This window comes from Sphaerodactylus townsendi, linkage group LG09 (genome assembly GCF_021028975.2).
Source record: "Sphaerodactylus townsendi isolate TG3544 linkage group LG09, MPM_Stown_v2.3, whole genome shotgun sequence".
Taxonomy (NCBI): domain Eukaryota; kingdom Metazoa; phylum Chordata; class Lepidosauria; order Squamata; family Sphaerodactylidae; genus Sphaerodactylus; species Sphaerodactylus townsendi.
In genome coordinates this window covers 52,359,258-52,383,777 of record NC_059433.1, presented here as the reverse complement: position 1 = coordinate 52,383,777, position 24,520 = coordinate 52,359,258, and positions in this window count along the sequence as shown.

Here is a 24,520-nt window from a genome sequence, read left to right as displayed (position 1 = left end):
TTATTTCTGCTCAAGGCATCCTTTTTTGAAGTCACTAAAATATGGACTTTTCCTGAAGTCATCTGAAAGTCATCTCCTCTTGCTATGCAGAGCTCAGGAGCTGAGGAGACATCTTATTTTTCCCACCCAACCATTAAAGCTCTCTTGTCAGTTTCCTTCACTGCTTATGCCCTACATTGTATGGCTCTGCAGTGATTCTCTGTGTCTGCAGTCATTTGCTGAAGATTCCCCCAGGATGTTTGTTCTGCAGGTTCCACAGCAGGGAACCTTTTCAGCCTTAAAAGTACATGGTTGTACTCAGCTTGTCCTGCTGATTCTAGCAATATATCATTTTCGCTTTTTAAATTTTCAATGAGCTGTCTTCAAAGAGACATAGAAATGATTTCATAATCCATGCCAATTTTCATATCGTCTCTGCATGTCCTCAAACACAGCTCATCAAAAATTAAAAAGGAAAAAACTATATATCATCGTAATGGACAGAACAAGCCAAGCACATCCATGTACTTTTGGGGCTGACAAAGTACCCAGCAGCAGAGCCTGCAGAGCATATGTCCCAGGGAAACCTTCACCAAATAGCTGCAGGCATGGAGCAACATAATAGCAAATAGCTGCAGGCATGGAGCATCATTGCAGCAACATAAAATGTTGGGCACAAGAGCTTTAAACTTGGATGGGAGGAAATGGCAGGCAGGGGTGGGGAGTCTCTTTCTCCTCTGATGCCTTTTGTATCTGTGTTTTCTGGACAACAAATGAGACGGAGGCGTTTTTTAAGATGTCCCCAGGACATCTTATTTGTGTGGTGCATAATCAGCCAGGTTTACACTTCTATTTAATACTGATGAGAGAATGTTATAATTGCTTCTCGTAGGCAGATCCCAAGAAGAGACTACAAATAGGTTAATTCATATACTCCTTGAGTACACAGTTAATTTCCTGTCTGGCCTAATGCTTTTCATCAGGCTGCATTTTGGTGTGCCCATAGTAAAACTTAAACTATTCTTTTGCTACAGATCCAGCAGAAGCTGAACAAAAATCATAAACAAAAGTTGTACCTGAGAGTTCTGTCAGTCAGTCATGATCCAGTTCTAAGGTGGGTTCTGCACTCAATCCTAGATTAAGACAGCCAGCATATATTCAGCTCCCAGAATTCCTTGCAAAGGGAAATACTAATTTTTAAAAAAAGCTTCCCAGCATATCATGGCTTGACTGAATTATGTTAAACACAATTCCATGTGGTTTTCCCTACAAAGTAACTGCAAGATCTAGTAATGTTTGTGAATGCATCCTGTGTGCTTTAAAAGCAGGTGAATCCACAAATCCATTCCACTCTGAATATTCCTATACAAAATTTGCCTCATAAGGCTGAGAGGCTGTGATTAGAAAAGCAACCAACTGCTGGCATTTTAAACATCAGGAAGAAAGCCACCTTAGTCAAAGAAGACATACAACAGAGGAAATTTGGAAAGCTAAATCAATTGTCACAACTAACTGTGTCATTACCATTTCAATTATCTTGTTCAATTTAATAGTTTCCACACTTATGTTTTCAGCTGCTTAGTATGGTCCACATATGAAAGCATTTAAGAAGTTACTTGCATTACAGTTCAGACTATGACACTATAGTGCTTTGTAGGAAATGTTGAAATTATAAGCTTATGACATACAAAAGTGTCAAAATACTGTAATAAGGCAACATTTACTACAGCTATTTACTATTTCAGCACCTCCAAGGTCTTTCCAAAAACATTAGGATTGATCAGAATGGAAGTAAATATCCTGAGGTACTACAAAAATGTCCTCTATGGTGGATAAATCATTTAATTTCCTCTGCATGTCACCATCCAAGTTGCACTTGACTTTGCTGTTGACAGTTCTGCAGGTATGGCAGGAAATCCACCTGCCAGAAAGCACTTTGTTTCATCCAGGGGCTGAAGGCCTTTTACATCAGCTTACTCATAAATATTATACCAACGCTTCCAGTAGGTTCAGTCGGCTTCTTTCATAATTTGAATGAACCATAGCCTTATCAGTGGCAGACATAGGTTGCCTTGAATAATACTTTGTTAGAATTATTTACAGGGAGCAAACCCATGAAAAAGACCTGATGTAGGTGCAGGGTTACTTACATCAATCATACTGAATCATATGAACTAGCCTGTGTCACTATGAGACTGTTGCTAATAATTTGTTTGTAATTGTAGCTTTTTATCCATTTTTTTGTACTTTCAATTGTATTTGGGCCAATGGGCTCCTTTTCTCTTATTGTACTTGTTATTATTTTATATGATGCCAATAAAGGCTTTTGTTTAGTTTCATTTCCGTCTCTAGAAAGATTCCTTACTTGTCCTGGAAAAATATAAGTCATCCTAAAATAACCAGAGCAAAAGCAGCACTACAGCTGAATGGTAATTGATAAATGTGGTTCTTCAAATGTGAGTTCATGTTGCTTGGCCAAGGATAGGTCCAATTAATTCTTTTTTTAAATTTTCACAAAGAAATATTTTCAGTTACATTGCTGGGAACAGATTTATTACTGTCTAGTTTCTGAGGATGGTTCCCCAGATGGCAGAGAGTGTGATCTTTATTGTATTCCCTTCTCCCTCCACACATGTTCAGTCGTCAGAGATTTTTATTGCAAATCCCTGCTGGTTTTGACCTTCATGTTCCAAGTCTTTTTTCCCACTAAATTTCCCTTCTATGGCTGGCCACAGTTTTAGCATATCATTCTCAGCCTCTTCAGTAAGGACATGCAGTGTTACCCATGACTGACATTAATGCCATCATGTGAGTCATTAGTGAAGATAGCACCATAATTCCCAAAGAACCACATGATATGCTTTGCAAACCAGTTACATGCATGCCATTAATCATTGGGGGGGGGGGGGGATAGTAATATTTGGGGAAGATCATTGCTCGAGACAAAAGGAAGTGCTAGTTTTATTACTTGGAATTAATAACAGACCTTTGGTGGTTCTGCTGACAAATACCCCAAATAGATTTCTTGCCATTTCCTTTCCAGATTTTCCCAACTAACTTACTGAGGGAGGCCCTTCAGAAGCTTGTGCAATAGGTTGCTACCAAACATGGTAAAATGTTGAATTGTATTTGAGAGTCAAGTGTCTAAAATCTTCTAGTAAATTGCTCTAGTGAGACAACTCAAATTTCATAGTCACTGTTACAGTTAGGCGGAATTACTTTGCTAGTATGAAAGTAGAAAGGAATCATTTTCATCATGCAGCTAAGTCTCTATCACTGCATTTTCTTGTTTCTAAAGCTCTCGGGTGGCCTAATACTAGAAGCTACTGTGCTGAGTTAAGTGCTTATGGGGCAGGCATAAAAGGCCCAGTAGATGCAGTGAGGCAGATTTATCCCTAAAGGCAATGCAGCATCAGTCACTTGAAATGTTGTAGCAGTCCTGTAATCTACCCCAAGGCATGGCAAAACTCAAGTTATGTAAAGGTACAAGAGTGGCATAAAGATGAAACAGGGATGGAGACATGCTGCTCATGTGATACTCATGGCTCAGGAATCTCATATGGCTCTTTGACATGTCACCTGCAGCTGTTCTGAGCACTCTTCCCCCAAATGTTACTCATCCATGTTTCAATAAAGTGGCCAAGGTGATTGCCTGGTAAAGCTCGGGGGTGGCACAAGATTTATACCTTGCAACAGCTACCACTGGAGGGGCTGGAGGATGGGTTAACTGCAAGACTCTTTTGAGCTGTGAGCCTTGTACTATGAATGGAAGTAAAGGGCCCAATCTCTTCAACAACTCTCCATCCTTCTTTACAGCACTCTTATCTCAGCACCTAAGCAGCTGCCAAAAGGATAGAAGCAGGCCACAGTAGAGTGGAGGTGATTCAACCACCCTTTCTTCATATGGACAGTCTCACTCTTGCTTCATCTGCTATACCTCATGTGGAGGAGAGAGCAAAATGGCAGAAAGGAAGCCCTTCCCCTATCTATTAGTATGTATGTATGTATGTATGTATGTATGTATGTATGTATGTATGTATGTATGTATGTATGTATGTATGTATGTATTTATTTATTTATTTATTTATTTAGCTTCTATACCGCCCCATCCCCGAAGGGCTCTGGGCGGTGTACAACATAAGAGAAGACAATATAAGCAGTTAAAACATTTAAAAGCAGCGGTAACCATAAAAACATTTCTGATAAATATAATAAATTACGATAAGATAGTTGGCGTTCAGCAATCTACTATTATAGTTCCCTCCCTCCCTTGGGGGGGGGGAATGGCATCTAATGTTCCAATCTAAAAATTCCCTCCCCCTTCCAAAAGGGAGGAGTGGCGAGTCTGAGATGACAATTGGCCCAGATGTCAGGGCCGGGGACGGGGGCACCATCAACGGCCGGTTCCTCCAAAGGCCCGGCGGAACAGCTCCATCTTACAGGCCCTGCGGAACTCGCCGAGGTCCCGCAGGGCCCGGACAGTTGGAGGAAGAGCGTCCCACCAGGCTCACCTTTCCACCTATTCAACAGGCAAATATGATGTGACTGCAGTTTTTCCTGCAGTTGAATGAAATAGGATTGGGAAAGACTGGAGTTATACAGGAGATTGTAGACAGAGGACAATCAAAATATGACATTGTATTAATACTGCCCCCCCCCCCATCCTGCTCCATATAAAATACCATTTGGAAGCAGAAGTGAATCTTCAGAAACTGCAGAAGCACCAAAACAACTGGAAGCTGACAAACCTGATTTGGTATTCTGAACACTATCAAGTAGAACTCACTTTTCAAAACAATTGTTCATCAACAGCTAAAAAATGCTATCCCCTGTGGGCTTCTAACTTTATAGTAACTTCAGGACTGTGTGTCACCACTGATGCCAGATTTAAAATTAAAAGCTTGTTTCTTTACAAAACCCCCCCCCCCACACAGAACAACGGGGTTCATGAACATTTTTATGTTTGTGAGGGTTGTTTTTATTTTGACAAGACTTACTTATGATACAGAAAACTTGTTAAACGGGAACAGATTCTTTTGGGCAGAAATACACAGAAAAATATTAAAGAAAAATCTGAACAGACCAAAAGACATCTGTTTTCGTCTGCATGATTAAAATGATGTTCAGATTTATCTGCAAAAATGCACAACCACTTCAAGTGAATTCTGGGACTTGGTTGGGCCTTAGAACCAAATGATGGGAACTTTTCTTTCATTCTGTTAGATTTATTTAATCTCTCGCCATCTTCTTTGAATGAGAGCCTTGGACTGACATAGGGTTGGATCCTATGAAGCATTTCTGCAGATGGAAGGCCTTCTGTCCCCAGAGTAGAACTCTTCCACATTTCCCCCTTTTTGCAGCCAAAACATGTCCCATATGCCCCAGAAGCTGCATTTTAGAGACCATTTTAAGCTGCATTGTGAGGAAAGTCACACTCCATGGACATTAATCTTTTCATCTAAGAGCACACTCTAATGCTCAGGAAAGTCTCAGTCCCTGGGAAACATTTCCTTGTCTCTGAAGAGAGAATTGGATGGCAGTACTGAAAACTCATAATCCACACTACTGTATATTACATGTGATACAAGTTGTGCCTCTTACTCCCACCTGTACACTAATCAGCAATTCTGGACTCTGTTCCCTATATTGCTAAGTAGAAATCAACTCTTAAATGAGATGTCTACACTGTTTTGGAAAACATCAACATCAGTGAGAGTGTTTATTCTTTTTTTCCTCTTTCATTTTTTTTACTAACAATTATATGAGTTGTTCCCATCAAACTAGAATTCAAAATGCCCAGAAGAGATTCTTTTGGTATCCTTCTGAATATAAGATTCTCTTTTCAAAATCTGAGAATCCTCCTTAGAACACACAGTGATACGATTAGAATCATTCTGGCCGTCTTCCCACCAACAATATAAAGTGCAATACTCAGCAAAAAACGCAATTTGATGAATGACTCCTCACTGCACACGTCCCGAACACGTATGCATCCTGGTTCTGATGCGCACTCTCCCCCTAATCGTGCACTTTTCCAGAACCTGCTTGCAAGTACATCTTTTTTAATAACACGCCCTGAAGCCGGAGGGGAGGTTCAGGGTTTGAAACGGCATTTGTTTTTCCCACCACAGGGAGTGACGTGGAGGCTCCCGTCCAATCACAGCGTGGCGGGCAAACAAATGCCTTCGAGAGAGAGCAAAACAAAGCCGGGGGAGAAGAAAACCCAGAAGATTCTTCAAAGAGTAATTGGGAGAGCAGGTCCACTCTTGATCCAGAAGACCGTTCCGCCCGCTCTTTGCAGCTCATAATGTTGGCCTGATATTTTGTAAAAGTCAAGTTTAAAAGGGGGAGGGGGAAAGAGTGTCCAAAATTAAGGTTTGCACAGAGTGGCGGGACAGTGGTTGCTTGAAAACTGCAGCCAGAAGGACGGCCCCGGTGAGAACTCTCGGTGAGCCTGTCTTAGTCAGACCTTTTCCTCCATGCTGCCTTTCCGAGGAAAAGCAAAATCCAGGCGGCTCAGAGCAGCAGCAGCTTGACTCGGCAGGCCGTTGCGGCTGCTCTCCCAGCACATGTGTGCCTGCATATTGTAAAACACTCACTGTGATGAAATGTGAATTCCAGCTGCCACTTGGGCCTGACTCTTCCACCTGGCTGCACGGCCTGGCTGGCTTTCCTCAGGACTCGAGGCACCGGCAGCTGGAAGCCCTTTCTTCGCCTGGTTGCGGCTTCCCCTCTTCCAGGCTCAGCCTTATGCCCGCAGGAGAACAGCTTGTAGCTAGCATGTCAGCTAGGGCTGACTAAAGGAGCTACATACCACAGAGGGGACCTGAGCACCCTAACCTAGCAGCACCCCAAAACGACACATCTTCTCTTTCAGGAGTGCAACTTCCCATAGGACAGGCCGAGGCCCACTCCATCACTCTCCCAGTAAAGGTGATCAGTTAACTGTACCCTGGATAAACAAGGAAACTGTAGATATGATTCTCCAAGCAGTGAACTGCTTCAAATGATTCAGTGCATTGTTCCTTTACACATGTTACCCATGGATTCCCAGAAATCCATTTTCAATAATAATATGCCTGGCCAAGCCTCAAAATGGAAGTATATGTGTATGTACCAATAAAGAATATATGTGAATTTTATGTTTTCCTCCCATCCTTTTAAAACTGTTTGTAGACCCCCATCTAGACTAAGAGTGTATTAATTTTCAGATATGGATTCATGAATGTAACCTAGAGAGGTCCTTTTGTTTTGTTTTGTCCCAATATAATGTATATTTCAAGGTACTCAGTAACATTATAAATTCTTTGATGTTTAAGTAATATTATTTTGTCTATAATGATGTATTGAAACTTCTCAGCTTTGGTTTAAAGGCACCCTCTTAGACACAGTTTAGATTCTTAGGTATTACATTGATGAGTTTTCTTTAGATAGAATTTGATGTATATATTAGCATAGATCCTTTATATTTTTAAGTAATATTTTTGTATGTGTCTTATGTATTCATTTGAAAAATAGTATAGGATTATTTTCTGTACTAGTATTTCCTCATCAGCAGGGGCTAGGCCTGGATTCATCAGCAGCCAGCAGCCAACCCTTCAGGTAATCCCATCATCACCAACAAAAGGACCTTTGGACTTACAAAGGATGGACTCAGGGTGTGGACTGACTGTTGGAAGATGTCACCCTGTTTTGCTATTGGACTATTTGAAGTTTTACTGTCAGGATCCAGAGGCTTATTGCACTGTTCACACTCTTACTTTCGGGATTCAGGAATTCATTGGATCATTTAAACTTTTCTTTGTCTAACACTCTCAAGGAAGCACCCCAGGCAAGAAGGTGCAACCTTTTCTTCTGGGATTTGATCTCATCAGCATTTACAAAAAAACTGTTTTCTCCCTTTGGTGTTTTAGGATATTTTCTCTGTATTAGATGGAAGGGGACCGCCCTCTTCCTGGCTTTACACTGGGGGGGGTGGGACTGCCCTACATCCCCTTTTCTGGGTTACTGGGGAAATGTATAAAAGGGGCTGACACACAGCCATGTGCGTGGTCCTTCTCTGGAGAACTCTTGAATGCACAATAAAGAATCCATTGCTTTTGAAGAAGCCCCGGCTCCTGCTCTCTCTGTTCACTGCCTGAGCTGAAATCACTTTGAAATCACTCTTTTGTTACCTGGGCAGTGGGTAACATACACAGGAAGTGTTGGTTGTTATACTTGGAAAAATGCAAAACATCTATCGAGAATAGGTCTTGTTTAGCACTACTGAGCTTTGTGAAATGTGAAAAGCTAACTGTATGCACATATGCATGCTCCATTTTTAATTCTATTTTGTTTAGGTATTTTTGAATTTAACAGTGGATTTCAAATGAATGCAGAAGGTGCTACCTGCTTCAATACTTTGTACCATTTTAATATTTTAAATATGCTCAGCATTCTCCATGTTACATGTATAATTCCTGGAAGAAACCTCTCATTAAGCCAGCCAAATGCTTTCCATTATAAGCCCATTCTTTCAGTTATTTTTAAGCTAGCCAAACATTAATTGTCCAGGCAGAATTTTTTTGATGCCAGTTTTCTGACTTCAACTGCTTTAAAAAAGTTGCAGTGAGTTTGCTGAAGGTGATCCAGCTATTTCCCAGTATGAAGTTACTGATGGGTGGGGAGCAAAAGTTATGTCAGGGTTCAAATTTAACCACAGCCCATCTCTTAAAGAGTTCTAGCGCCTCTGGTAGGAACCTGGCAGAGACTGAAAATAGATTCATAAGGATCCTTTTCATGCTTCATGCTTAGCTTGGATCACAATAACTGCATTGGCAACAGGAAATCCCTGGGGAAAAAACTAAACAAACAACATCTTTTCTACTTGCAGAGAATAGATTTTTAGAGATTTGCACACTCTGTAAAGTTACCTTGACAAGGCTAGTTGAGCCTTTGCAAAATGATGCTCAGTGCAGATAGAAGACAGGATGAATATTAGTTATATTTTAAAAGCCAAGAACTGAGCAGTGAGGAGGATTATGTTTTTGGAACAAAACTAGGATCAGTAGGCACAAAATACAGCAGGCTTGCTGATAAGATTCAGGTCAAGATCTGGCCAGTGCCTGAATGGAAGACTGCCTGGAAACCCTCGGTACACAGCCATGAGTTCCATGGCAAAAGAACAGAGGGGTGGCATGCTCATACAAATAAAGTCAGAAACCTAGAACAACTATTTATAAGACAGGTGTGAGAAGACTTTGGGGGGCAGGAGCCACTAGCATTAACATTCCTGTCACCCATAGAGTTATGTTGGAAAGGCTATTGCATAAGCATCCATCACTTGAAAACACAACTACTGTTACATCTGCATGCAGGTCTAAGAGGAAGGTACAATTAATGGCACATTAAACTATGGTAAAATAACAACTGAGTGTTGCAATCTTCTTTGTGGAAGGAGGAAATTCAGGTTCCTTGCTGGGCTATGATACCATTGCTGATCTGAAGTTTATAAAACCACCAGAATTCACTGTTCCTCTTCATGCCCCTTCCCTCACATCTGTGCAATAGGGTTGCCAGCTCTGGATTAGGAAACACCTGGAGATTTTGTGGCTGGAGCCTGAGGAGGGCAGGGGTTGAGGAGGGGAGGGACTTCAGCAGGGTATAAAGTGATAGAGTCCACCTTCCAAAGTAGCCATTTCCTCCAGGCAAACTGATCTCTTGTCCGGAGATCAGTTGTAATAGCAGAAGATCTTTTATCTCTAGTCACCACCGGGAAGTCAGAAACCCTACTGTGTAGTCATGTATATTTCAGTGGGACCTCAGTACACTATGTTATGTGGGCTTGTCAGGGATTTCGAAATCATCCTATCCTTCTCCTACTATATAGTTTGAGGACAGCATTCTTAATTTTTCTTTGTGAAATACTGGGGCAGGGGCAACTTACACAGGGTGTTATTGCAAGGATACTTGTGACTTCCAAAGCAAATCCCCAGATGTAAGAATTCAGTGTGGCATTTAAAGAACTGGGGTTTGAGCAAAAGTAAATTTCAAAAGCACATAAAAACATCTCATTGTGTGAGTAACCTGTCTGCAAAAAGTTTATTTTAGAATAAAAACAAAAGCCGCCTATTTATTTTTACCTTAAAATAGGAGGGCATACATTGTTGCCCAAACCCTATTTCTGTAAAAGCATTTCTTCTTTACAAAGGAAAGCAAGAGCCGGGCTGATTAGCTCGTCCACGACCTCTGATAACGCTTCCCTTTGTTCTATTCAACGGCTCACTCTCGCCCAACGTGGTGTCAAAAAGGGGCCAAGCACTCCACTTCTCAAACTTCAGCAGTTTGCGGGGGAGGGGGGTTAATAAGAAAAGCGGGGGAGCGGGGAGGGCATAAAAATACACACCAAACACTCGCCGCACACAATAGCTGGAAAGCGGGAGCGGAGTGGCGTTTTCCTCTGTCACCGGCTCAATGTGTTCTCTAAGCACTTCCATCCTGCCAGCTCCCCTCCTCAGCCTCCACCTGCTAGCTGGCCGGCTCTCCAGGCAGGGTTGACCTGGCCACTCCCTCGTTTCGCTGGCGCCAGCGGCTTGACGGGCCTTGCGCTTTGATTATTTGTGTTCACAGTTAATTTAGCACCAGGGACACGTGTGCCAAAGCGGCCTCCACTTCCTGGAGCCTTCCAACAAATGGGACTTTTATGAGATGCCTTTGGTGGCTCCCCCGCCTTCTCTGACTCGACTCCCTCTCCCTCCCCGAGCCCCCTCTCTCTCATACGCACACCCTCTCCGGCTTCGGTCGGCTGTAATCTTTTCTACATCTTGCAGGAAAAGAGCTATTTCTGGCAGCTCCGTCTCTTAACACTCAACCCAGTCAAATTGATTTAATAGAGATTTATAGACACAGGACTACACAGCTCTGAGGCACTTTCCCAAAACGTCGTGCCTCTGTTATGTATGGAATGTATTTAATGTTTGGTGTTGAAGCTGCACCGCTGACTGCATAGTGTAATATTTATGTAGGGTTCTTTACATAATTATGTACATAAGCGCTTGCTATTCCTGCCCATTCACCACCTAGCTAAAGTGAGCCGCTGGCATACCGATATCCATGCAGACGCCAAGGTCCAAGTTTAATACAGCCCTGTCTACAATTCTTTGTGTGAATATGACCTTTGATCTACATCGGAATATATTCCTGCACTCAAATAAATTGGATCATAAGACACTGTTTCCTGTAGCACAGCTCTGCAACCCTTAAAAGCATGGATTCTATAAGGGTTTTAGAAAATATTTTCTCAGTGTGTTACCTTTTTATTTTAAGAAACTGATGTTTTTTCCCCAGAAACAGATCCACAGTTCAAATGGTGAACTCGCTATAACAGTTACATATCAAATTGGATTCAAGCTGGTGTGTATATACAAGCTTACATACACTAACCCCCTCCCCACAATCCCCACCCAATCCCCACCCAATCATCCCCACATCCCCCCCACATTATCCTTCCTAATTATATTCTAGCAGTAGTAATTAACATTATTATCCCTCTTTTGCCATCAAGTCACATCTGAGTTATGCCAAACTCTGGTGGGGTATTCAAGGCAAGAAATACTCAGAAGTGGTTTGCCATCACCTGCCTCTGCATCACAAACACTTGCCTGGGTCCACCCCGTTGGTTTAAGTAAGCAGTCTCCACTTTAGTTGGGGGGATTAGCTCTAGTCTAGGCTATCTGTAGCCTGACAGAATTTCAGCAATTGTTAGGAGGGCAAGGGGAAGAATAATTAACATATGGGGAACCAGTTTAAGGTGGCTCATATCAGGTGATAGGATGCTTTGAGTTCCAGGTCCTGAAGGGCTTTAAGAGTACAAATGAGCCTGGAAATAAATGGGAAGCCAATTAAGCTATTTCAGAATGCATGTTGTATGTGAGCAGTCTACACTATTTGAAAGGTAGGCCAATACATTCTGCCCTAATAGTAATTCCTGAACTACTCTCAAGGGTAGGTAGCCCTGTGTATTATTAGTGTTAGAATTCCACAATAGCAAGCTATAGACACCCTGACTTTAATAGGGAAAGCTCATTGTGACTCTAGGTGTCCTGAAAAAAAATGACCCAAGCAAGAGCCAAGAATTATTTTCTAAAGTGCATGTTTCATGCTCAGGAACATTATTTACATTCTTTACATTGTTAGATGCACTACATCATGCTATTTTGCACCTGCCACCTGAAGTCGTAATAATGATACACATCATTTAGATAATGCTTTAGGTGTTCAAAGCACTTCATATGCTAGGGTTGCCAGGCCAAGGTCAATAACCACAGGGAGGATGGGGGAGGGGCAGGACTTGGGTGGTCTGTGACATTGCTGATGTCACTGCATCCCTTCTAGGGAAAACCGGGAAGTGATATAGGATGGCTCTAGGAATCGCCAAAAGCTCTATGGTAACCACAGAGTTTCTGGTAATTTCTAGACCTACCCTACATCATTTCTGGTTTTTATTTGGAATTGATGTAGCAGCATCAGGAGTGACATTTTTTCCCTCCTGACATTGCTTCAAGCTGTCATCAGGACATAGCAAGAGCACTGATAACCTGGTTGTGTGCATTACCTTGTTGTAATTCTTACTATAACCCTAAAAGGTATGCTGATATTACTGTCCCAATATGGCAAATGAGGCTAAGTAGCTTACCTACTGCATTCATGTCAGAGATTCAGTTTGAATCATAAATTTCCTCTCTCACAGTTTCTTCCCTCACCAGGTCAGTAAATATCACAGAAGGATAAGGAGAAGCTACCTGGTCATCACAGGACAAAAGATCATGTGCACAAGTTAGAGCAAAGCAAGCAGAAAGGCTGTGTTCAAAACTCATCTTACTCTCCTCCCTCCCTCCCCCCCCACCCCCCGCACTGCTCTTCAATGCAGAACAACCTTTGGAAGAAACCAGACACATGGCTATAGGGAAATGAGGGAAGGAATTAGAAACTGCAATTCAATCTAATATTTGAGGCTTGGCAAGAGCACCTAGGGGATTACATGAAAAATCCAGAATCATTTTCATTTTTGAGCAATTAACTAGATCCCCAGTGTTGCTGGCTCCAGCAAGCTGTTTAGCTCTGTTTTATGATCAATTTCCTTTCTCCTTTGCCAGCATTAACTCCCATCCCTGTACCTGGAGAAGGGGGGGGAGATCCCAGGCTGCTCATCGTGCCACAAAGGGGCCACCACAGACAAGTGTCAGGCAGTGCATTTCAGAGCTAATGCAGAGCACACATGGGACACATTGGACTCAAATGCTGTTGTATGGAGCCATTTATGTGTGGCATAATTAAAAACATCCAGCAGTAATTTAATAAATCCCACAAAGTACAGACATAAAGTCTAGCATTTTTTTCCTTCTGCAGATTTAACCCTTAGAAAGAAACAGAGAATGCTAGAGAGAATAGAGGAAACTCAACATACTTGCTGGAATTTTTTTTAAAAAAACACCCTTCTTTTGTTTGTATTATTTTTTATTTAAAGCAAGTTGCAAATAACTTTTGGATTATGGGAGCAGTATAAATAGCAATCGCATCTAAATTGCTCTTTAGCCCCCCCAGCAACAATGCTAGGAAATGAATCTTAGGTTTGCACAGTGTATTGTTTGTGGTTACATGGAAAGATTAATGATGTGTGAAGATGCTGGAGGGCTCATTTCAGCTTGCAAAGCAAGTGGTTGACTGCTCAAAAGAATCTGTGTGTCTGCCTACGTGTTTCTATTTTACATCTATTGATTGCCATCTATATACATATTTTGTGACAAAAGTTGATATAACATAAAGTTTTATAGCAGATGCTAGAAGTCAGCCAATCTCCTGTTTAAGTGGCAGTTTCATGATTATTAACCGTACACCCTTTCCCTCTCCCCTTAGTTATATTTGTAACATCCAGCCTGATGAAGAGTTCTGGTGAACTCTAAAGCTTGCATAGTGTTTTGTGAGACTTTGATTGGTACTAACAAAAAGTAGTATCGGGTGGAGTGAGTCCTTGGTTTGGAGTGCTTTGAGGCAAACTTCTATAATACTATCAGCTTACCATGTAAGATTATTGCAAGGATAACTGATAATATATATATTGAACAGTTAGGAAACATGAGGAATACATAAGAAACATAATATGCAATATATAAACAGCCCACTGACTTTGAAAGGATTGTATGATTTACTACAGTACAAAGTTTTTCCTGAATGAAAATACCAAGTCAAGTCTGTCCTCCAGAAGCCCAAGCAGGAGATTCTTTTTAATATATACATATATACATATATATTTCAAAAAGGAGAAAAATAAAATTAAAACAATTTCCAGCCTTAGCCTCTTGAGCGTGATTATTTTGTCAGTTGCTTGCATTCCATTGACTTTGGACTCTAAGTATATTATCTCCCACCCCCCAAGAGATAGGATTACCTGCCAGTTTAGGAAATTGCTTTAGTGCCTATAAAAAAGTAAATGGTACGCTCTCCCACCAAAAACATGTGCAACCCACAACAGGAGACAGCTTAAGTACAGTCACATTTCGCTGGTGTGATTTTATGCCTGAACTGAATTCCATTTTCAGACTCTGTGAATGAAATGAAAGGATTTGACTGAGTCTCAGTTCAGCTGCTGTGATTTTACACTGTCAGTTTAGATCCCTTCCAGATAATTGGCACAATCCAGCAAAGCCTTCTTGTGTGACCTACGAGCCAGGTCATACCACTAGCTGACCTCATCAACCTACCCCACTTCTGGGAGTGAGCAGGACAAAGAGGAGGGTATGACTATGATATATAACGAACAAATCAACCAGTGTGTGGACAAAAGGAAAGATATGCAATTGCCAGTGTTTTTACAGTTAACCTTTTGAGGAGCAGTGGTTGAGTCAATCACATCTCCACGTGGCACGAGTGGTGGTAGGTCTGTCCCCCACCCATGCCTGCCCATAGCTCTCCTGCTATAGCTGGAATACTCCTGGAAGTTGCCTCCCATCTTCCATCTACATATGACATGATAGCAGGAGGGAATGAAAGAAATGGGGGGCTGCTAGCATGCAACATTACTTCTGGTGCAAAACCAAGGTGGATTTTGCATAGCATAATAATAGGTTGCATCCATTATTTTTTTAATCCAGGTCCATTTTATTCCATTTTTGTCTTTCACATGGGTGCCCATTTTCCATGAAGGAATTGAGTTGAAATTCGGGGAAACAATCCATTTTCTTTCAGCCCCTTCACATGAACACACTATTTTATAACAATGCAAATGGAGCTACACAGGTGCAAACATTCCATTTTTCCTGCATTCTGGTTGGCTGTTCCATCACCACAGTCTCCATTCTGCCGGTTTCTGTCCTCTGCTAAGAGAATGCTTCTGATTGGTGGTGAATCTACAGTGACCCTGGTCATATGTCCCCGGGTGGCCGTCATTTGGTCATGTGGGAGTGGAAAATTGCCCCCCACACCCCTTCTCCTTCCCCCCAGAGGCCGCCGCTTCTGGCTGTCTCCCCCCCAGCCGCTTTTGCCCCTTGCCCACTACTTGCCCACTGGCCAGCCTGCACATCCTCTTCTTACAAACTGCAGTGGGAGCAAGGGAAGGAGAAGTGGCTCTGGGTCTCCAAGGGAGTCCCTGCAGGGCAGCCAGACCAGTGGCTTCTCTCTTCTCCAGTGCTCCGGGAAGTTCTCAAAGCCACAGCTCCCCTAGGCCTCGGCAGCTGGCCCCTCATAGCCTGCATAGCCTGCTATGTAGCAGGATCTAAAAGCTTCCACATTAAATTGTATGAGAATAAATTCCATTGATTTCAATTAGATAAATTCATTGCCATATACATTAAAAATAATTGATAATTGGGTGGCCCAGAGGTCGTTCGTTTAATGCAGGTACCCCTTGTAATAATTTTATCTTCTTCTGGCTGCACACAGTCAACCTGATTAGTAAAAGAGGTATGGGGAAGTCTCTCTTTTTGGACAAAACACCAAGCTGCCCACAGCAGCAGCCGTGTTGACTTGGATTCAAGGATTACATTATGACTGCTGCTTTTATTATTCCTTGAACAGAGTGGAACCAGAGGCTGAACAGAAAAAGAAGGCCTCCCTCGTTAAGGAAAAGGGTGGTTTTCTTCCAGCTGGAATCTTGATACAGATCTCTTCCACATAAAAATAAAAGCAGAGCTCTTTTTGTACTGCAATATTTTTTTGCTATATTACAGTTTCTCACCATGTCATTTTGAAAGGGTGTTTGGCTGCAACCGTTCCCAAATGAAAATAATCTGCCTTCCCCGATGAGCATATAACTCTACACACTGTATAAGTTTTCAGCGGAAGCAGGAGAAGACGGCACTAAACTGGCAAGAGGCAAATCACAGAGAAGGCCAAGGTGTCCTCCCCTAAGACAGTGTTTTTAGTGTTTTCATACCATATATTAAACCTCTTCCTGATTAACCCACATGCCTGTGATTATAGTCAGAACTATACATACTCATTTCACAACTGCATTGCATAAGTGAGGGAATATATACTGAAGACAAAAATTTTAGCATTAAGTACTTTTCAGTATTTCCAGATATAACCCCCCCCACACACACACACACACACACACACACACAAAACCACCATTACGATTACGATGGAATTTTCATGGATTCAACCAACATCTGGGCAAACAAGGAAAAGCATCTCAGAGCTACAGGCAATTAAATTTCTCCCTCGCAGAGCAGGCCTGGGAGATGTGACAACATTGACATGTCACTGAATTTATTTTTCCTCTTTTCATGTGGAAGGTTGTTTTTAATCAAAAAAGAAAAGGAAGGACTATTTGGGAGAAAGAAACTAAATTCACATGTAGTCTTCAATGCACACCTGGCCTTCTTGCACTCCTGTGTACTCAGCATATTCTCCAAGCAAGCCCAGCTAACTTTTAATCTTGGAACCTGAAAATGTGTCCCTGTCCCATTGTGGAGCAAAACAGGGTGAAGCAGAAGCAAACAGGGTTAGTTCTCCTCACTTGTGTACCCCAGAGGCATAGCAAGGGGGGAAAGCGCCCGGTGCACTGGTCTGTCCTATGCTCCTGCCCCACCCTGAAATGCTTCTGCCGCAGCCCTGGAATGCCCCCCAGAATGCCCTTGCCACACCCCCATAGGGGCACACGCCCAGTGCATCATGTAAGTCCCCCTGCCCCCTTGGAACTACACCTCTGGTGTACCCGGGTTTTGTTTTAAAGGGTGATCAAGGATTTATAGTGGTCAGAGGGGCTTCAGAACATATTATAAAACTGTATGCAAACATTAATTAATATAATGAATACATGTCACATAATTCAGTTTTGGAGGCTCAGAATATGAATTATCTTAACATGGGGTGGGGAATTGTAGACAGCAGAAAGCTTGGCCTAAAATAGTGGAAGTTAATATTCAAGGAGTAAGCCCATGTTTGTCTTGCAAAATATGCACCATTACAGAGAATCCACATAAGTTGCTTTTCTATTATGCTAGAGATGGTTCCTATTTTGACTGTGTTGTTTATCCATATCACAGACAAGCTTTGATATAATTTTACACTCTGTCAAGACTGGCTTTGCTTTATTAGAGATGTGCATTCATTTCCAGACACATGACAATTCTCCCTATTATGGTTTATGTGTTTAACAGCCCAATCCAGGTGGGGAGGGGGATGCGCATAGGTAGTGGTGCAGGGCCACACAGGTGCATTTGCCATGTAAGGGACATTCCCACCAGCATATGGAGCAATGCGCCAGTGACCATCTGCCCTTCAGTTCTGTGGTGGGTGGACTCTGAAGTCCTGGCTGCCACAGAGCTGCATTGGTGTTCGAAATGGATGCCAGCACTGAGGGGCAGGCTGGGTAGTTCCCAGGCATGAAGCCGAAGTTAGCTGGTTTCCTTCCTGGGTTTGTGGCATGTTCCACGATGACCCCAACTCTAGACTTATATTACCCTTTGGGGTGGCATTAAGTCCATTGTGCCCCATGGAGGGCTTTCCAGCAGCAGCTAGGGTTTTTGCTTTTTTCTCTCTCCCTGTGCTCCAGAAAGCTCATTGGAGGTGGCACAGCACAGCCTTCACTGCACCACCTCTAGCAACCATGGGATTGTTGGACTGAACTTCTAGAAACAGAAGCAAACAAGTGAGAACATGAAAGGACTTGCAGGAAGTATCTCATTTCCCCCTCCTCTACTATTTCCTCTTTCCATTTCCTGAAACACCCCCCCCCCCCCCCACCTGTTCCACTTGGCTGCCTCCTTCTCTATTTAGGATTGCCACCTTAACATTGGGAGAATCCATGCCTGGAATCTATGGTTTTCTTGCAATGGCCACTAGGGGTTTCTGTTTCTTAAAGTTACAGGTGCTGTTTTTATTATTTTGGAGTTTTTAAACCTTCAATGTGTTTTGTTTTTTAACTTTCAGATTTTTCTGCAAACTTAAGTCTCTTTTCAGGTTTGTAGAAAGATATGCATGCTCATTTACCACTCCAGTCACTAAATTTAAATATCGTCAGATTTAACTAACTTTGCTATTTTTTAGATGAGAAAGTGACAAATGGATAAATGCTGTTGGTCATTCATTTTCTGGCCCTGCAACATTCCCTCTGTATCCATCTCCTCTCCCTGCCCCACTTTCCACATGTACTCTATGGACTGCTATGGCTGATCCCTACAGCAGTCAGGCAGTCACGCTAAGGACTATATTCCCAGCATACTGAAGTGCAAATTCTCAAAACCTAAAAGGCTAAAAAAAAATGTGAAACACTGGAGGAGGCAGGAGGAAAGACACTTTCCTCTGCCTATTAGTAGGGTAATCAGCTGTACTGGGGAAAAAAGGTCAAGGAACTGACCTCATGGAACCAAGTGTGCCAGGTAGGGCTACCAACTCTGGTTGAAAAATTTCTGGAGATTCAGGGTAAAGTCTAGGGAAGGACCTCAGAAGAATATAATGCCATAGAGTCCACCATCCAAAGGAACCGTTTTCTCCAGGGAAACTGATCTCTGTAGTCTGAAGATCAGTTGTAATTCTGGGAGATTTCCAGGCTTCATTTGTAAGGCTGGCAATTAGTGGTGGGATTCAGCAGGTTCGCACCACTTTGGCAGAACTGGTTGTTAAAATGGTGTTTGTAAACAACCGGTTGTTAAATTATTTGAATCCCACCGCTGGTGGCAACCCTAGCAACAGGGCCTGACTCCACATGGGTGTTGGGAGTTTGCAGGTGTCTGTCACAACTCAGTTATAAAAGGGTTAACTGTTTGTATGTAAACAAGTTGCTGAAGTCGCTGTTTATGACCTGAATAGCTATTGGTCAGTCAGATAGCCATTGCTTACATGTTAGTGAGCACGTGCATCTGAAATTATAAAGTTAACTCTGTTTCAGAGGCTCATTCTGCACATGCAGAATAATGCACTTTCAAACTGCTTTCAGTGCTCTTTGAAGCTGTGCGGAATAGCAAAATCCACTTGCAAACAGTTGTGAAAGTGGTTTGAAAGCGCATTATTTTGTGTGTGTGTGCGGAAGGGGCCTTTGTTTGAGCCACACCACCATCACCACCACAAGACAGCAGATAGGTACCAAGATGTAACCAAACTTACAGTAATGTAGATGTGTAACAGGAAAGAAAGGATTTCTTATTGTATCTCCATGTAACCCTCCCTTTATAGTTAGTAAACTTATACATAAAAAGCAACAGAGAATCTATCTCTTCTGTTCTACTCTATCAATCCAAGCTTGGGCAAGTCTATTTGCCTCATTCTGGATGTAATGTCTAGTTTGACCCTTAGTACCAGAAGTAAATAAGGCAGACATCAGAAACAGACAAATCAGTGAAAAAAGATTACCAATGTTGTTTTTGAACTTTACTACACAACTTTTGAGGGATGGAGGTGGGGAAGGTTGCTAAAAACAACAACCCTGTTTTTGGTTTTGGTCTCTCTCTGTGCGTGCATAAGTGCAAGGCAAGGTTTCAGTGTAAAATGAGTAGGGTTGCCAGCTCCAGGTTGGGAAATACATGGAGATTTTGAAGGTGGAACCTGAGGGCACCAAAGTTTGGAAAAGGAGGGACTTCAGTGGGGTATAATGCTATACAAACTGGCCATTTTCTCCATGGGAACAAATCTCTGAAGCTTGGAGATTAGTTGTAATAGTGGATGATCTTCAGCTACTGCCTGATGGCTGGCAATCTGAAATAATTAGCAATAACCAGCTTAAGCCTAAAATTGAAACATTCCACTTGTACTTTTGGGGCATTAATTGCTGCTGTAAAGGGCAATCAGTTCTGGTTTATTGCCCTTAGCATTTTGTTATTACATTTTGCTATTTAATGGGCTATTCATGTCTGAGTGGTACATTACCATGAGACAGTTAAGGCAACATTGTCTTCAGTCACCAGGGTAACCCTCATACAAGGGTACCCCTTGGAAGGTCAGGGCAAGTTTCATGTCCTGACCTGCCATTTCTTTCTGTATAAAATCTGTCCATAGGTTGGGATTCCTTTGTGTAGTTTTCTGCTAATTTGCTGGCAATCATTTTGCAGCTGAAACAAACCTCACCAGCCCATCAGACCTAATTAGATTCTTATTCACACTATCTCCAGCATTCCATCCACTCATTTTCAGCAGGAGATGGAGACTACTTTTCATTTCATTGTTATGGTGAAATGGCTTTTTGGTATAGTTAAGTGACAATTTTTTAAAATATGAGGAGGTCTGACGTTAAGGTTTCAATTCTTTCTCTTTTCCACTGTGCCACCACCCAACTGAAAAACTACATCAAATTTTGTGGTTTTAAACACAATGCAGAATATATTTTATTTTTATATTTATACCTGGCTTTCACCCCCAAAGCAGCTTACATCGTCATTCTTCCCTTTCCATTTTATGGAAGGCTGAGAGTGTGACTAGCTGAGAGTGGTTGAGATGTGACTAGCCCAGGGTCACCCAGCAAGCTTCCATGGCAGAGTAGGTATTTGAACCTGGGTCTCCTAGATCCTCATGTGTCCATGACGAAGTCTTTTTTTCTCCATAATGAGTCAACAAATTCCACAAAAGTTGTTTTGTGGTGGCTGTTGGCTGGAGACTAATTAGACTATGAGGGTCAAACTCAAAACTACAGGGATAACTGTTCTAATACTATTATTATGACCTATCGTGTATGTATTGTCCTTATATGCATGGTGTATTCCTGAAAAAACTAACCCACATCATGTTTCTGAAGAACAGCTTTAGACAAATATCTGCCAAACTACTGTATTCAAGGAATAAGCAGAACACAATCTGTAACCATGAAGAAAAAGAGACCAGGATTAAATCTCCTTTCTGCTACCTGTTATCTTATGGTCATTGTGGTGTGCTCATCTTTTCTTTCCCATTAGAAGAAAATGGGACTCCGGGTCACCAGGGTCAGGATGCATTGGCAATCGGCACCTGGGGCTAGGGTGTCCTGATCCATATCTGGAATCTAAAATCTAAATTCTAGGGATAATATTTTGGAAAGTAACAAAAAGAGAATCTCCTTTAACTGAACATCTTTGAATATAACAATAGACAGAAAGGTGAGAGAAGGGAAACAAGGTTAAAAAATGCAGTATAGTAATTAGGTACATAAAATCAGGGAACTCAATAAAAATGCAAATTTGAGCAGTGCCTAGTGGGATGTGTCCATACATTAGTACAACTGGAGCCTACCTGTGCATGTGGGAAAGAAATGAAATTGCAGATTGGGGAAGTGAGAAATCAAGCTTGAAGTGGGTAGTGAAAGAAGCAGAAGCGCCAGAAAATGGAGTGGGGCTTTGTACTTCAGGTGAGTAAGAGAAAGAGTGCAGGAGGTGGCATAATATCCAAGAGATTATTGGAAATGAAGGAGAGAGAGACAGTCGTGGGCAGAGAAAGAATGTCTCTGCGGCACAGCTGAGACAGAGAGGGGGAGAGTCGAGTGGGTCAGAGAGTTAGGAGCAAGAACACAAGAGAACCATGCCAAAAACCAGATCTGCTGGAAAATGAAAGGGGAGTGATGGGGGGAAAGATTCATGCTTTGGCTGATTCTGTAGAAAGCCCATTTTATTATACAATCTTTCACGCTTTCTTCTGTTTTGAATCTTAACAACATGTTGGCAATAACACAATTCTACCTTAGTCTTAGAATATTCAAAACCATAAGATTTTTGTTTTAAATCTTTTTTTTAGTTTGGATTTATATCCCCCCTTTCTCTCCTGCAGGAGACTCAAAGGGGCTTACAATCTCCTTGTCCTTCCCCCCCTCACAACAAACACCCTGTGAGGTAGGTGGGGCTGAGAGAGCTCCGAGAAGCTGTGACTAGCCCAAGGTCACCCATGCATAGAAGAACCAATGACAGGTATCCCTTCTACCACTAATTCTTCTCTGTGAGTTATCATTCATAATTCAGCTTCCAAAGCTCTCAACCCTGGAGTGAGTCTCAAAAACCTCCATTTTCAGACTTACACAAGAGGACAGCCTTTTGAACCTTCATGGGTTATCTCCTGTGGGTTATCTCTGAATCATCCTTTAGTTGGTGTTTTACACCTACCAGCCAGCATTCTATTCACAAAGATCCTCTGCATTTTGCAAATCCATCAACACCCAAAAATTCCCCCAGAAGAAGCGCAGTCCCTGAGACTTTTAATACAAAGGTATTTCCACAAATTCTATGTGGTTTTGGTGTTTGGTTAAATGGTATCTCCAATTCTTATTATATCTTCATCACTCTTATTATATCTTCATCAAATAACTGGAGTTCTACCTTGTGTTGCAGGAACTGCACTAAGAATGGAATTTGCTCAACACTTGCTGGAATCTAGAGCTTGGTTTTGCACTTTAAATCTGAGACTGAGTTATTGAGTTAAAAACAGGGGCCAACAGCTTACTCCACCACTGTGGATTAGCTTTCAAAGGATCAGTTGGTATACAATCCAGGTCTGGTGCCTTACCTTATCACATTTGCTTAATTAAAAGAAACACTGGTAAAACCAGAGACCAGTGATCAGCATCAGAAGATTCTAAGAGGACTCTCTCAGAGTTTATTTCAAAAGACTTGCCAAACATGCAAAGTGATGCACATAGGGGCAAAAAATCCAAACTTCACATACACGCTACAGGGGTCAGTGCAGTGGTGGGATTCAAAAATTTTAGTAACAGGTTCCGATGGTGGTGGGATTCAAACAGTGGCGTAGCGCCAATGGGGCTGGGCAGGGCACGACAGGGGTGTAGCCAGGCATTACAGGGGTGGGGCATTCCTGGGCAGGGCTGTGGCAAGGATGCAGGGCGCACGTGCCCCAGGTGCAGTTCCCCTTCGCCCCGCCTCTAGATTCAAATAATGACTGTTTAAAGTATTAAAAAAGCAATATACCATATGGTAGTGTATTATTGCTTTTTTATATAATTATATTGATTGATTTTAAATAACAACATAAGTAAGGAGAGAAACCAAAAACTGTTTACAATTGTTAACATATTACAAACATATCTAATTGTCTAGCTCTCTCAAAAAACCCCCCTAAAACATCCCTCCTTCCCATATTTCCCTCCCTCCCTACTTTCTACTTCCCCTTCAGATTCCTATAACTACTTTATCTATCCCACTTGAAAGAAAACTAACAGAGGGAGAGATCCAAAATCCTTAATCTAAAAGAGTAGTTTAAACTCATCTCTTTCAATATAAATTTCAAGGCGAAAAACGAAAATGAAAAATCTTTACCTATAATAGTTTCCCAACCTTTATACCAATGAACAAAAAAATAGAATTACTATATATTGTATTATTTCATACAGTTCATGCACACATGGGGGGTGCCATGGGGGGGCAGGGGGCCCTAGGGGGCGATTTTGCATCCCCCACTTGACGAGATTTGTTGTACCCAGGGACAGAGATTACCCCCTTTGTCCCTAGTGGAGTTAATCATTAATAACCAGTTCTCCAAACTGAGAAAATATTAGTAACCAGTTCTATCGAATAGGTGCGAATAGGCTGCATCCCACCTCTGGGTCAGTGTTATCAGTCACAGACCAGGAAAAGGAATTTGACTGTCTTGGTTGATAGTTGCATGGGAATGTCAACTCAATGCATGACAGCTGTGAAAAAGGCAAACTCCATGCTGGGGATAATTAGGAAAGGAACTGATAATAAAACTGCAAAGTTTGTCATGCCCTTATATAAAGCAGTGATGCGACCACACTTGGAGTACTGTGTTCAGTTCTGGTTGCCACATCTCAAAAAAGATATCGAAGAGATAGGAAAAGTGCAGAGAAGGGCAACGAGGATGATTGAGGGAGTGGAGCACTTTCCTTATGAGGAGAGGGGGCAGTGTTTGGAGTGGAGACATCTGAGGAGGGATATGATTGAAGTCTATAAAGTTATCCATGGGGTAGAAAATATTGACAGAGAGGAATTTTTCTCTCTTTCTCACAAAACTAAACCCAGGGGGCATACATTGAAAATGCGGGGGGGGGGGGGGGATTTGGACTAATAAAAGGAAACATTTCTTCACGCAACGCATGTTTGGAATATACTGCCACAGGAGGTGGTGACGGCCACTA